We start from the raw sequence: 12,786 nt of genomic DNA, 5'->3' as shown, positions 1-12,786 counted from the left end.
CATGAGGGCGTGCCACGTGGGGGGGCTGAATCCCTCCCCCTTTTATACTAGTATAGATACTCTCTAATAACTAACCCAACCTAAATTCTCTAAGCTCAATGTGAGCTAGCACTCATGACATGCCTACATGATCTCTGCTCGAAAAGAACCATTTTCTTGGGCTTGATTTTTAAGGTCATGTAAATGAGACCTTTGAGATTTATGCCTTAAATTATGATATTATCGAGATTTCTAACTTATTTGCCCACTATTTAACCTTCAAAATCAAGATCCAAGGAAACCAAGACCAAGATTTATTTTCGACTACGAAGTTTACACTACTAATGGAAATATATGACCATTGTTTGGGGGTACTTCACCAACCAATTGGTATCAAAGACTCGGCAAAAAGACTCTACATCGTCGCTACATTGACTAGTACACGGTAGGGAGCACCCCATTGCATCAATTCAAGAGATACGTTTTATAAATGGCTTATTGAAACCTTCTTGTGTAAGAGCTTAATCTATCTCCATACTAGACTCTCAAGACCATATGGGTTGGGCCTTAGATAAGCCATTTGAAGGGTTCAAGGGTGGGGCCTTGATAATTTTTTTAGTGTGTTTGCCTACGTGCCAATAGCCAACACCCTCATAAGTCCACGAGTTTTGAAATCAAGAACTTTCGCTAGTGCCATGTAGACACTAGTGCTCAAAATTGAACACAATGAGTGGAAGTGAAGCACATTTTTGAGGCTATCACAATTATCCATTTTGGGAAGGGGGAGCCGGTGTCGGGTCTACAAAAAAAAGAGGTAAAGCTTGGTAAAAAGTGGACCTTGCACGCTTCCACTGTGGTAGGTTGAGGTGTGGCATATGTGAAGGGTTGGCATCATTTGACACTAACACGTGGATGCTAGTAGCTCCAAGGTTTAGCGGGGCTTTTAGGGTGGGTTCAGACTACCCCAACCCAAGTACCGCCATTCAATTCGCACCAAAGATGAGTCCGCTTAAACTCAATATCTGACGCATACATCTTCTTTTGTGTGGGGTTTCAGGTTCAAGCTCTCCTCATGGTCTATGTGTTCGGGAGTCTGAGTCCGCCCATGGGTGGGTTCGGAAGTTGGACTGTCAAGCCAAGCAGAGGTCAATTGATTGGCCTAATAGTCTGAACCTAGCCCTACTTATTTGCACTAGGGGTAGGTGGGCACATGGGTAGAGAGAGGTGGATGATGTGACTTTGGATGAGTCGAGAGCCAGGGGGAGAGGAAGGAGGCAGGTTACGTGCCATTTTTGCGTAGCAAGGAAGCAAGTGCACGCTCGAATGTCTCGGTGTTGTGCAAGGAGGGCTCTTGAGATCCATATCTTGAAGCTCTCAAGCAAGCATGGAGTGTGGGAAGAAGGTTCTTATTTGAACTTATCAATAACAAGTTTTTTTTGAAATCAAATCATTTGATGAATGGACACCAATACCTCTGAAATCTTCAATACATGTAGCACATTGACAAGATACTTCACTTTGCAATCTTACATAGATAGAGGCATATTTTTCCTTAAGCAATAGGATAAGCCATGTCAACCCTGGTCTCAACCAAACTTGGTTTTTTGAGATTGCATTCTCCATGACTTAGTCATGTGATTCAAACCCCAGTATACATACTATACATCTTTAACTATGTTTAGATATATCATTAAAAATCTAGCTCTATTGAGATATCAAGCTCAACACATGGTATGCATGAATGTCTTCTCGCCTACATTGTCATGTGCACGAGGCTCATCATCAATAGTACTATAGCTACACTTCACCGACATGGTCTACCTACTGAGAATGATGGTCACTTATCCTACCGGTTCACTGATGACTAACGGTTTCACATTGACTGTTGTACATTATTAAGGTGTATTTTCCACTTATGCTTACGGTAGACTTTATCATCATTTTGAGTTGTGAAGAAGAAATAGCTTTGTGCCTCCATCTCCATTGAGTGGTTTCTTGATTTTGTGCGTGTGTGTGTGCGCACGTGCGTGCGTGCACATGAGCTTGCAAGAGCTCAAGCTCTCTCCTTATCTATCTCTTTACAAGCTCAACATAGGCTACCTTACCAACGCTTCTTCATTATATCGTCATTTGGTTTTACCCAAATAATCATCATTCCTTTTTCTACGATTATTAAGTCTATCTTTGTCTCTTATAACAATAACGGTGACTTTAGCATGACAAAAACAATTTTATCCATCCTTTTATTGCCTCTATTTCTAAATTAGGCTTTTCTGCATGAGTACTCTTCTCATTAAATGTTGCTCCAACTTAGTCTCTACCGACATTCAAAATATAAGATTTGTGGATCAAAATTGGCTCTATTTGTGAAGATAAGTCTTCACCCACCAAGGCTTCTCCTTAATTGTCAACAAGGACACACATCTTTACATAGTGCACATTCTTTTTAGAGTCTAGCAATATCTTAAATGCCTTATAATGTAAATTCTCTTGAGTCTATAGTGCATAATCACTATCGAACATGTTCTTCTTCTCTACATGTGCAACTCACTCTTCAAAGGTCCGTCTAATATTAGTGTTTGCAACAACCTTTACTAGACTTTTGAGATCTCCTTGAGAGACATCACAACCTATATATGTGAAACAAGGTGTCCTTACATTGACATTGCAAGGAACCCAATTTCTCATGCTCGCACAAAGCACACTGAGGTGCATTACCACTATGTCACGGAGAGGCTCTTAGTAGGAGAGGTCATCTTGGCTTATGTGCCAACACATGACAACCTTGCAGATCTTTTCACAAAGTCATTATCTCGTGAGAAGTTTGAAGCTTTCCATAAAGCTCTAGGATTACTCCCGTTTGTGGATTGATCATGTCCTTAGGGCATGGCACTTCCCTACATTGTATGTGCCAGCTCTCATTCATCTCATCACTCCCAGGGGGGATTTGTTACTGTTAGGAAATAGGATGTAGCTAAATAGATATTTGAGTAGCTTACTTAATGGAGAGAGACAAATCTTCACACAAGAGAGATTAGAGAGAGAGAGAGAGAGAGAGAGAGAGAGAGAGCACACACAATAGACGTGGTTCATCCAATGTGGGCTACATCCATGAGAAAGCAGACACTCAATGGCTTTAATATTAGGTTACAAAGGGATTATACCCTTAATAGAGCTCTCAGCTTGCTTCACTCTCACCACCTCACACCCACCTTGTTGCATCAACTTCACACTCCAAAATGTGTGTTAAAATGGCCTCCTTTTAGGCCAAAAGGGCTGCCCTCTCTCATGAGAGGCAGCCGTGTGTAGCCGCCCTTGTATAAAGTCCAAATGGACTCTCCGATCCACCCATGTGCCACCCTTGAGAATACAAGTTCGCCTTTGAAATTGGCCACTTGCCATTGAATTCCACCATCGACCACCGGTCACCAGCCATTGACTTCTGACCATTGGCCAACCGCCGTTTTTCGACCACTTTCAGGCTGCCATCGGCCAGAATATTCCGACGAAGCCAGTCTCACGATTTTCTCGAGACTGGCTGTGAAAATTTTGCTTTTCGGCGAGTGATTTTTCTTCACGCACAATGGCTACTCCTCATAATGGGGGCCTTACAAATGTGCATGTTTAATACAAAAAATTACAAGGGGTAAATCAAGCTCCATACTTAACAATCTTCCACTTGGAGACTGATCTCCACACCAAACCTGTGACGGCTTTCCATCCTAGCTTCTTATCCTTGAATGATGATTGAAGATGATCAGAAGCTCAACTTCTCCTCGTTGACCACCTTTGTAAACATGTCTGTAGGATTTTCTTGTATGCATCTTTCCTAGCTTTAGTTGTCCCTCTTCCAAAAGTGTGCATATGAAGTGATATCCCATCTCAATGTGCTTTGTCCTTGAATGAAAGTCTGAGTTCTTTGCAAGATAGATAGCACTTTGGCTATCAATGTACAATACACAATTGTCTTGTTTGAATCCAAGCTCTTCTAAGAATCTGTGAAGCCACATAATTTCTTTGCTTGCCTCTGTCATTGCTACATACTTTGCTTCCATGGTAGAAAGTGAGACCACTTTCTGCAGCTTTGAAGCCCAGCTTATTGTTGTGCCTTCAACCGTGAAGACATAGCCAGTGGTGCTCCTTCGAGTATCTTTGTCACCTACCATATCTGCATTAACATACCCATGAAGAAAAATATCAGTTCCTCCAAAATACAAAGCATTTGTTGTTGTCCCTTTCAGATACCTAAGTATCCACTTCACAGCTTGCCAGTGCTCTTTACCTAGGTTGTCCATGAACCTACTTACAACTCCCACTGCATGTGCAATGTTTGGCCTTGTTTAGACCATAGCATACATAAGAGAACCTACCGCTGCATCATATAGAACTCTAGACATATAGGCTATCTCCTTTTGTGTCTTTGGCCACATATCCTTTGTTAGTTTAAAGTGACCATCCAAAGGTGTAGAAACCACTTTTGCATTTTACATTGAAAACATTTCTAGTACCTTCTTGATGTAATCCTCGTGAGATAGCTTTATTGTCTTCTTTGTCTTGTCCCTTGATATCTTCATACTTAGTATCTTCTTTGGAGCACCTAAATCTTTTATTAAAGAAGATTTAGACAGATCCTCTTTTAGGTCTTTGATGTCCAACATGTTAGCACTTGCAATCAACATACAACATTAGGATTATGAACTTCCTATCTCCCAAATTCTTTGTGTAGACACAGTGATTTGAGTTGCATCTTGTGAATCCATGATCCAACATCCATGGATTGAACTTCAAGTACCATTCTCTTTATGCTTGCTTTAAACCATACAAGCTCTTCTTTAATCTGCAAATCATTTTCTCCTTACCTTTTACTTCATACCCCTTTGGTTGAAGCATGTAAATTTCCTCCTCTAAGTCACCATGAGGGAATGTCGTATAGAGTGAATGTCGAGATTTAAATCATGAGCAGCCACAAGGCTTAAGAAAAGCCTAATTGAGTTCATTTTTATAATAGGAGAAAATATATCATTGAAGTCAATACCTTTCTTTTGAGAAAACCCTTTTACCACAAGCCTAGACTTATACCTTTTCTTCCCACCTTCTTCTTCCTTCAGCTTATACACCCATTTGTTCTGCAGTGCTTGCTTACCTTTAGGCAACTCAACCAACTCCCATGTTTGGTTGCGATGTAATGAGTCCGTCTCCACTTACATGCTCTCATCCATTCTTCTTTGGATTTGTGATGCATAACTTCTTCATATGATTTTGGCTCTCCAGAATTTGAGATCAAGAGATGGTTGAAGGAAGGAACAAAACTTTCTGGAGGTCTACTTGCTCTTGTGGATCTTTGGGGAATAGGTTGAGGCTCCTCATTTGGTTGATGTTATTGCACGTTGTCACCGTTTTCACTCCTTGAGTCTTCATCGTCCTCAAGCTCCATGTACTCATCACCTGTTTCTTTTGTTTGTTTTCTTTCCAAGTAATCTTTGTACATATTTTTTTGTTGAAAATTACATCCCTACTTCTAAATATTTTACCATCTTCAGGATTCCATAGGCGATACCCAAAGTCACCTTCTCCATAGCCAATGAACAAACACTTTTTGGACTTTGCATCTAGCCTTGACCTTAGGCTTCTATCTATGTGCATGAAAGCCTCGCACCCAAACACTTCGAGAAATAAATAGTTCCCCGGTTCACTCTCACCACCTCACACCCACCTTGTTACATCAACTTCACACTTAAAAATGTGTGTAGAAATGGTCTCCTTTTATAGGCCAAAAGGGTTGCCGTCTCTCATTACAGGAAGTTGTGCGTAGCCACCCTGGTGTAGACAAGTCCAAACGGACTCTCCAATCCGCCCAAGTGTGGCCTCCCTTGAGAATACAAGTCCGTCTTTGAAATCGGCTACCGGCCATCGATTGTGAAAATTTTGGTTTGTGGCGAGTGATTTTTCTTTACGCATGATGGCTTCTCCTCATAACGGGGGCCTTACAAATGTGTGTTTTTAACACAAAAAAATACAAAGGGTAAATCAGGCTCCATACTTAACAATTACCATATACATGTAGTAGTGATGGGTGTGAACACACTTAGGACCGCCTAGGCATTTTTTCCCTCACTAGGAGGTTTTTTCTCTCGTGCATTGTATATACACCCATCACTCTAGGGCTAACTTATCTTTCCATTGCACACTAAGTAATCTACTTTTTGTTGTCTACCTTGAGATTTCTTTGTCTTCTCCAAGCCGTCTGTGTTTTCTAGCAACCCTAATTCCAACAACCCCAAATATACTAGATATCAATTAAAAGCTCTCTACTATCACAATAACTTTCTCATAAAAATTTCTTATATTTGCATGATTAAGATGCATGGTATCCTCTTCTTGTGTTGCTCAATAATAGCTCTAATTTTCCTATGATATGGTTGTATGTGTCTCTCCCAAGGGAACCTGGGTATTTTGCTTGGCTAAGCATGATATCTTGTCGGATGCATCATTGTAGTTGAGAGATTAGGTACAATCAAAAAATGGCACAATCACAACTCTGTTTATTAATTTTGCATTAGTGAATGAAACTCTATGTTAATAATGTTTTCTTAGTGCTAATTAGTTAACAAATGTACTGACAGGTGGGTCTCTCAAAGTAGACAAGTACATCTAGTTGTAGAGAAGAAACTTTGATATAGACAATGATATAATTTGATAGAGAGATTTAGAGAGATGTGGTAGAGAGAGAAATAAAGAGAAGAGAAGACAAATTCATGGGGTCCAATCAACCCTCTCAAGGGCCCTACCATCATTAATTATGTTTTCTATACATATAATCAATTGAGAGATGTAAGGAGAGATAGCTCTCTCAAAGTAGAGAGGTAGATCTAGCTATGGAGATACAAATTTATTGTAGACAATGATGTAATAAGATAGAAACAGTTAGAGATATTGGAGAGAGAAGAGAGAAAAAAATTGCTAATTTTCGTGTTGTGTGTCCTTGGGCTTCTCTATTGTCATCTCCATCTTCTCATGCATTTTTGTGTAGTCGTATTTCCAACAATTGATATCAAAAAAGACGGGCGTCCTGGAATATTGTCACATGTGCCAACAATGCAAAGAAATGTAGAGCAAATTGGATTATGTTGCAAGGAGAGTAGAGAGAGATATGATGCAAAGTAGATTAGTGAAAAATCAAAATTTAGATTAACATTCTTACAAAGTGATGGCATCATCCACAAACACACTTTCAAGATAGAGCTTAGATTGTCAATATAGACAACTAGATCTAGTAGGCATGAATGAATACAAGGGTGTATTTTAGAGGGCCATATGAATGAGAGAGAGAGAGAGAGAGAGAGAGAGAGAGAGACAGAAAGAGAACACACGTCCAATGAGTAGCAACACTATGTAACGTAGCATGAGGATCATAGTGATGTTGAAAGATGGTGTCCAAGTCAATGCCCTAGTAGCTACAAGTGCTAGGATCAATGTTGGTAGCTATTCCACTTACAAGAAGGCCACTACACAACGCTTGGAATACTATCAAGCCAAAGTGAAATCTTGTCCAAGAAAGTTACTTTAACTTTAGGTATGATTAACCTCAACCTACTGGTGCATAGATTCCTTGGTCGTAAGATTTTTTTTCGCATACCAGGTGAACATATGAAGGAAGATATGGTATTGGAAGCTCCTTGGATGAGAATGTACAAGGGAGTTCAAGATTGGGGCACTAGAATCTTATAACTCTCCCTTAAAGGTGGACAATTGAAAGTACCATTTTATACAACAAGGAGGAGTGGAAAGCTAAACTTCATGCTCCTAAATTGGCAAACTCGTATCATAGCACCACACTTAAATCACACATGCATCAACATCATCATGCCCAACCCAAAATTTCTCCTCATATGACCAACATGCAAGGAACTAAGCAATATTGGGTGCCAAAGACTCAACTTCAATCCAATCCTCATTAGATTTTGGTGCCCAAAGAACTTAACTTCCATTGCAAATAGGCTACATAACCATCACACTCTTGTATGGGTTGAGTGACATTTGGACATTCTGAACATCCTACATCTCTCAAAACACAATCTCAGATGATGTAAGTGTAAATCCTTCTTACCAAAAATTGAAAAATCATCGACAAAGACTCTCATAAAATTGTGTAATTAAAGTTAAAATGTCTTATAGGTTGTAAAGTTAAATGATGGTGGTCCATTTTTTAGTCCAAATTTCATAACTATAGAAGCAAAATCTTCCCATTATGTACTAAACTAAATTTTATATTGATCCTCTTATGCAACCTTAATCTGATTATACCCTAAAAACCCAAAAAGTTGTACATCTCTTTCCCTACTACTGCATCTAATATTGCATCACAAAATGGCATTGGAAATGGATCAGTGATGGTGGTTGCATTTAACTTCCTATAATCAACACATACTCTGATCTTGCCATTCTTCTTGGGTACCACAATGATGGATGATAACCATGTAAGTTCATGGATTGGTTTGATAAACCCTACAGCCAACAACTTATCAATTTCTTGTTTGACCTATTGTGCAAAATTTCTTGATAAACCCTACAGCCAACAACTTATCAATTTCTTGTTTGACCTATTGTGCAAAATTTGGACTCATCTTGTATCTTTGTTTCACAATCAAAATTGCATCCTCTTTGAGGTTGATATGGTGTTGATGTAGATCAAGATCAATTCCTTTTACCTCTAAATAGTCCCATGCAAAAACATCTTTGTACTCCATCAAAAACTGGAACCAATCATACAAAAATTGTCCATCCACATGAATACTTTCCTTGACCATCTCTGGATCCTCCTCAATTCCCAAATTGAGCTCCTTTAACTCATGTTGCTTAATTGTGTTGTAGCCTCCAAACCATTTATTGTAGATCTTCTCTCGCATATCCCTTGCTTCCTTCTCTTCATGTGCTACTACTTGTTTTGAAGTAGAGGCTTCATTCTGATCTACCATCTATATCAATTTAGTTCCATGTATTTCCTATCCAAGAACTAGATTAGGGTTTGTTTCTATTGACTTGTCTTCTTTATGCAAAATCCCTTCCACATCAACCTTAAATATAGGTACAATTTATGGTTTGGCCTTCAAAAATTCTTCCTTATCATCATCTTCAACTTCTTCAATTAAATTAATGGTCTAGGTATACGATGGACTCTCTTTGAAAGGTGCATAACATTCCTTTAGGCAAGATCTTTGATCCTAGGGTTGTCAAAATTTTGATTCAAGCTCATTTTGACACTTGTCTATACTAGTAGTAGTATTATGCATGCAATATTTTTCTTTTATGCAAGATTTCAGATGGTGCAATTTTTTGCAAAACAAGCACTTTGTAGTCTATCGTAGATTTTACTTTATAGTGCATGTAGATTGTGTGTAGTTTCCCTTTGATACAAGAAACTCTTGCATCCGGTGCAGTCATCGACCATGGTTTTCAACAATGATGTTTTTCACATGATGGTCCTTGAGTTACCATATTTAATTTTAAGTAAAGATGAAAGGTGTAGAATAAATATTTGATATCCATATGTAGATAAGATACACATGTGGCATGTATGCTTTTCCCTAAAATAAGTCAAACATGACCTATATTTGGAGAAAAGTGAAAAAGTAGAGTGGCATGATTAGTCTTTTTTATTGATTCTTCCTAAGGGCTTTTCCAATGTATGACAAATGCAAGGAAGACCAGTGGTGGCAAAGCTCCCTTTTGATAGACTCTAAAACCATGGGGGATTTGTATAGTATTACATGAGTGTAAGGACGAGGAATTTTAAATAGGGATGCCATAAGTGTATACAATAGGGACAGCCTCCACTTATTTTTTGATGTCTACGTAGGTGGGGGTGGGGGGGGGTTGATGGTCCATTAGCATGATTTGGAGGTATGTTTAACCTACACATATAGCTTTTAAAGGTATAATTAGAACCAAAATATACAGATAAGATATATGAACCTGGTATTTTTCTTCAAGAGAAAATGAAGAACTAAGTGGAATAAATGATTAGATATTTTGTCTTTTGAGCTACTACTTTGTGATAAATTCCCTTGGGCTATTGGTTCCAGATCACCCATTCATTCCTAGTGATTAAGGGTTCAATGCAATGCCATTATGTAGGATCCAATAGTTTAGAGCTAGTGGGGTGTTGTCCTCATGTGGTTCTTTCTACCATGGACATCACTAAGGGAAAGCTAGTTTTAGGAATGTTGTCCTAGCACGAATCTCAATTGTTGGTTCTATGAGGCAACCAAAAAAGTATGGGGAGCCATGGTACCATATTGTGTTGTTACATTTATCTCTATAATCAATTGTCATCTAGGGATATAAGAAACATTATAAAGTTTTTTTTTCATTGGGATTGATATACAATTCTATTCTAAATGCTTTATGGAAGAGGTCTTGGTCGATTACTCAAAAGTGTACAATATGTTCTTCTTGTTTGTTCTCTTCTATAGCTTCAAAATTACAATGGGTAAACATTACCAATGCTGATTTAAGATTAAGATATTTTAGGCTCATATCATGTATGCTTTTGGAACAAGGTGTTCTTGAGGATATCGAATCTTTGTGCTCAAGAGAGTGAGTTTGAAAATGGTTTGGTTCACTCTATTGGGGAAGTTAAAGGTGCTTGTGAGGGCAAGTTTCAAAGGTATCATAGTTGATTCAACCAATATTTTTTTGCATTCACTTAAGCAACAATGTCAAAGGAGGCATGTTGCTTCTTCTTTCATAAGTGACAATGTCATAATGTCCTTTATTTCATGTATCCATGCCCATTGCTTCCTCAATATGCTAGAGACTTTGTTGAGGATTAACTTTGTCTTCACTAGCTTGAAAGGTTGAATAAGGCTTCTATGGCCTATCATCATTGGCCTTAGTGTTTGCCCCCCTTGGTCTGGTGCCACAAACGTAGCATAAAAATCTGGATGATAAGGCTATCAAATGTATTTTTGTTGGTTATAGTGCTGAAAGCAAAGGTTACAAGTTGTATCATCCGCAAACAAATCGTATCTTGGTCTCACAGGATGTTGTGTTTGTGGAAGATTCAGTTCAGACCTTGTTGTCATATACTAGAGACAGTGATGTAAGCTCATAGCACATTTATGAAACTTTGTTGCCTCTTTTCAATGGTATAATTTTGAATGTAAATTCCAATGAAACAAATGTACAGCCTATGGGGGTTTCTGAAAAGTTACACATCAATCTATTACTGAAAGGTCAGAGAATAAGCAGGCTAGAGGTATGCCAAAATGGCTAGTGCATACTTTGCATGATAGTAAATTGGATGCACCTTTGTCTAGTTGTACTCGTTCTTGGTTCTCGCCATGCATCTTATGCATCACATTATTATACTTTGGATGTGTCTAGTTTATGTGATGTTGAGGAACCTCTATCTTTTGATGAAGCACACAATGGCATACTTATTCGAAAAAAAATTGAAATTAATAGAGAAAATTCTATCAAAATTTTTAAAAATGATAATATCTTCAAAATGTATACATATTACGGAAGGGGTGAAGCAAACTATACAAGCAGCATAAAAAGAGGGATATATGACTTTCTTAAAAGTTGTAGATAGGGGTCTAGGTTAGTGCTAAGGGGTCCGTCGATAAGAGGTTTTTCCTGTATGATTGTACACCATCCCACCATAAATATAAGTGAAACCTTGGGATATAAAACTGGCTAAACTGCTACTCATAAGACACATCAATGGGACATCAATGCAAACATGAAAACCCAAGTATCCAGAAGCTTGTCCTCTAACAGCCATGTGAAGTTGTCCTGGCAGTCTCCATCAACTTCTATAAGAAAACCAAAAGACTTGTGCTAGTTATTGAGTGCAGATGCCAAAAATGCAAGCAATTGACAAAGTATGAGTAGAAAAATGAAAAGAATGAGAACTCGAAAAAGGAAAGAAGCCACTTTTGGGAAGCCCTTGTCCCACCGCAAGCTTCGGCTCATGGAATAGATTCCCACTTTAGTAATTTGTTTTTTTGCATTGGGATGCCAAAGGCACAAAAGAAAGCTTAAATGGCTTCGTCTAGACCTACCACATGGAAGAAATAGGTGATGCATCAAAAATGAAAAAATATGGTCACAGAAAAGGCAATCATTGAAATATATGGATTGCAGACTAGGCAGTTGTATTCAAGCCTGAAGGCATTTATCAACCTAATACCACCCTCAACAACTACCATCATGGCTGGCGCCATCAAAACCGCAACTATCGCTTGGACATAGGCCTCGAGCAAGATAAGCCTAATTTTGCTAATAGGTGCAAGAAAACCAAAGCCAAATTTGAGCGTGAAAGCTTGACACAGTTGTAGATGAGAGAGGAATCTCAACAATTTGTTAATTCAAACGACATGTCATAGGGTCTCTCTCTCAACAACCACTTCCTGCACAGGCTTCCAACATACAGGGGAAGCCTGTGCAGGAAGTGGTTGTTGAGAGAGAGACCCACAAAAAAAACCAAAAACATGCAGCCACACACACACACATGAAACTGCTCACAATTGAAAACATGGCCGATGCGATTCGAAGCAAAGCCACTTCGCATCTGTCATTTCTCCAAACTGTCATCTGTTAACTATGAACAAAGGCATTCGATTTTAGAAGAGTTCGTCGTCGAATATGTAAACCTTATGGAACCCAAGCAGGCCCAAATAGTAGTCCTCCACGAGACAATGTGACCATCAGCTCCAACATGCATAATACTAGTGCTACTTCCCACAAAGGATCATCAGCCCCCAATAGTGCGTGCAGAACTAGGTATCACTGTGCTCCCCT

Source organism: Adiantum capillus-veneris, chromosome 19 (genome assembly GCF_014529385.1).
Source record: "Adiantum capillus-veneris isolate H3 chromosome 19, ASM1452938v2, whole genome shotgun sequence".
Classification (NCBI taxonomy): Eukaryota; Viridiplantae; Streptophyta; class Polypodiopsida; order Polypodiales; family Pteridaceae; genus Adiantum; species Adiantum capillus-veneris.
The sequence above is the reverse complement of the archived record's forward strand: the minus strand, read 5'-3'. Positions refer to the sequence as shown.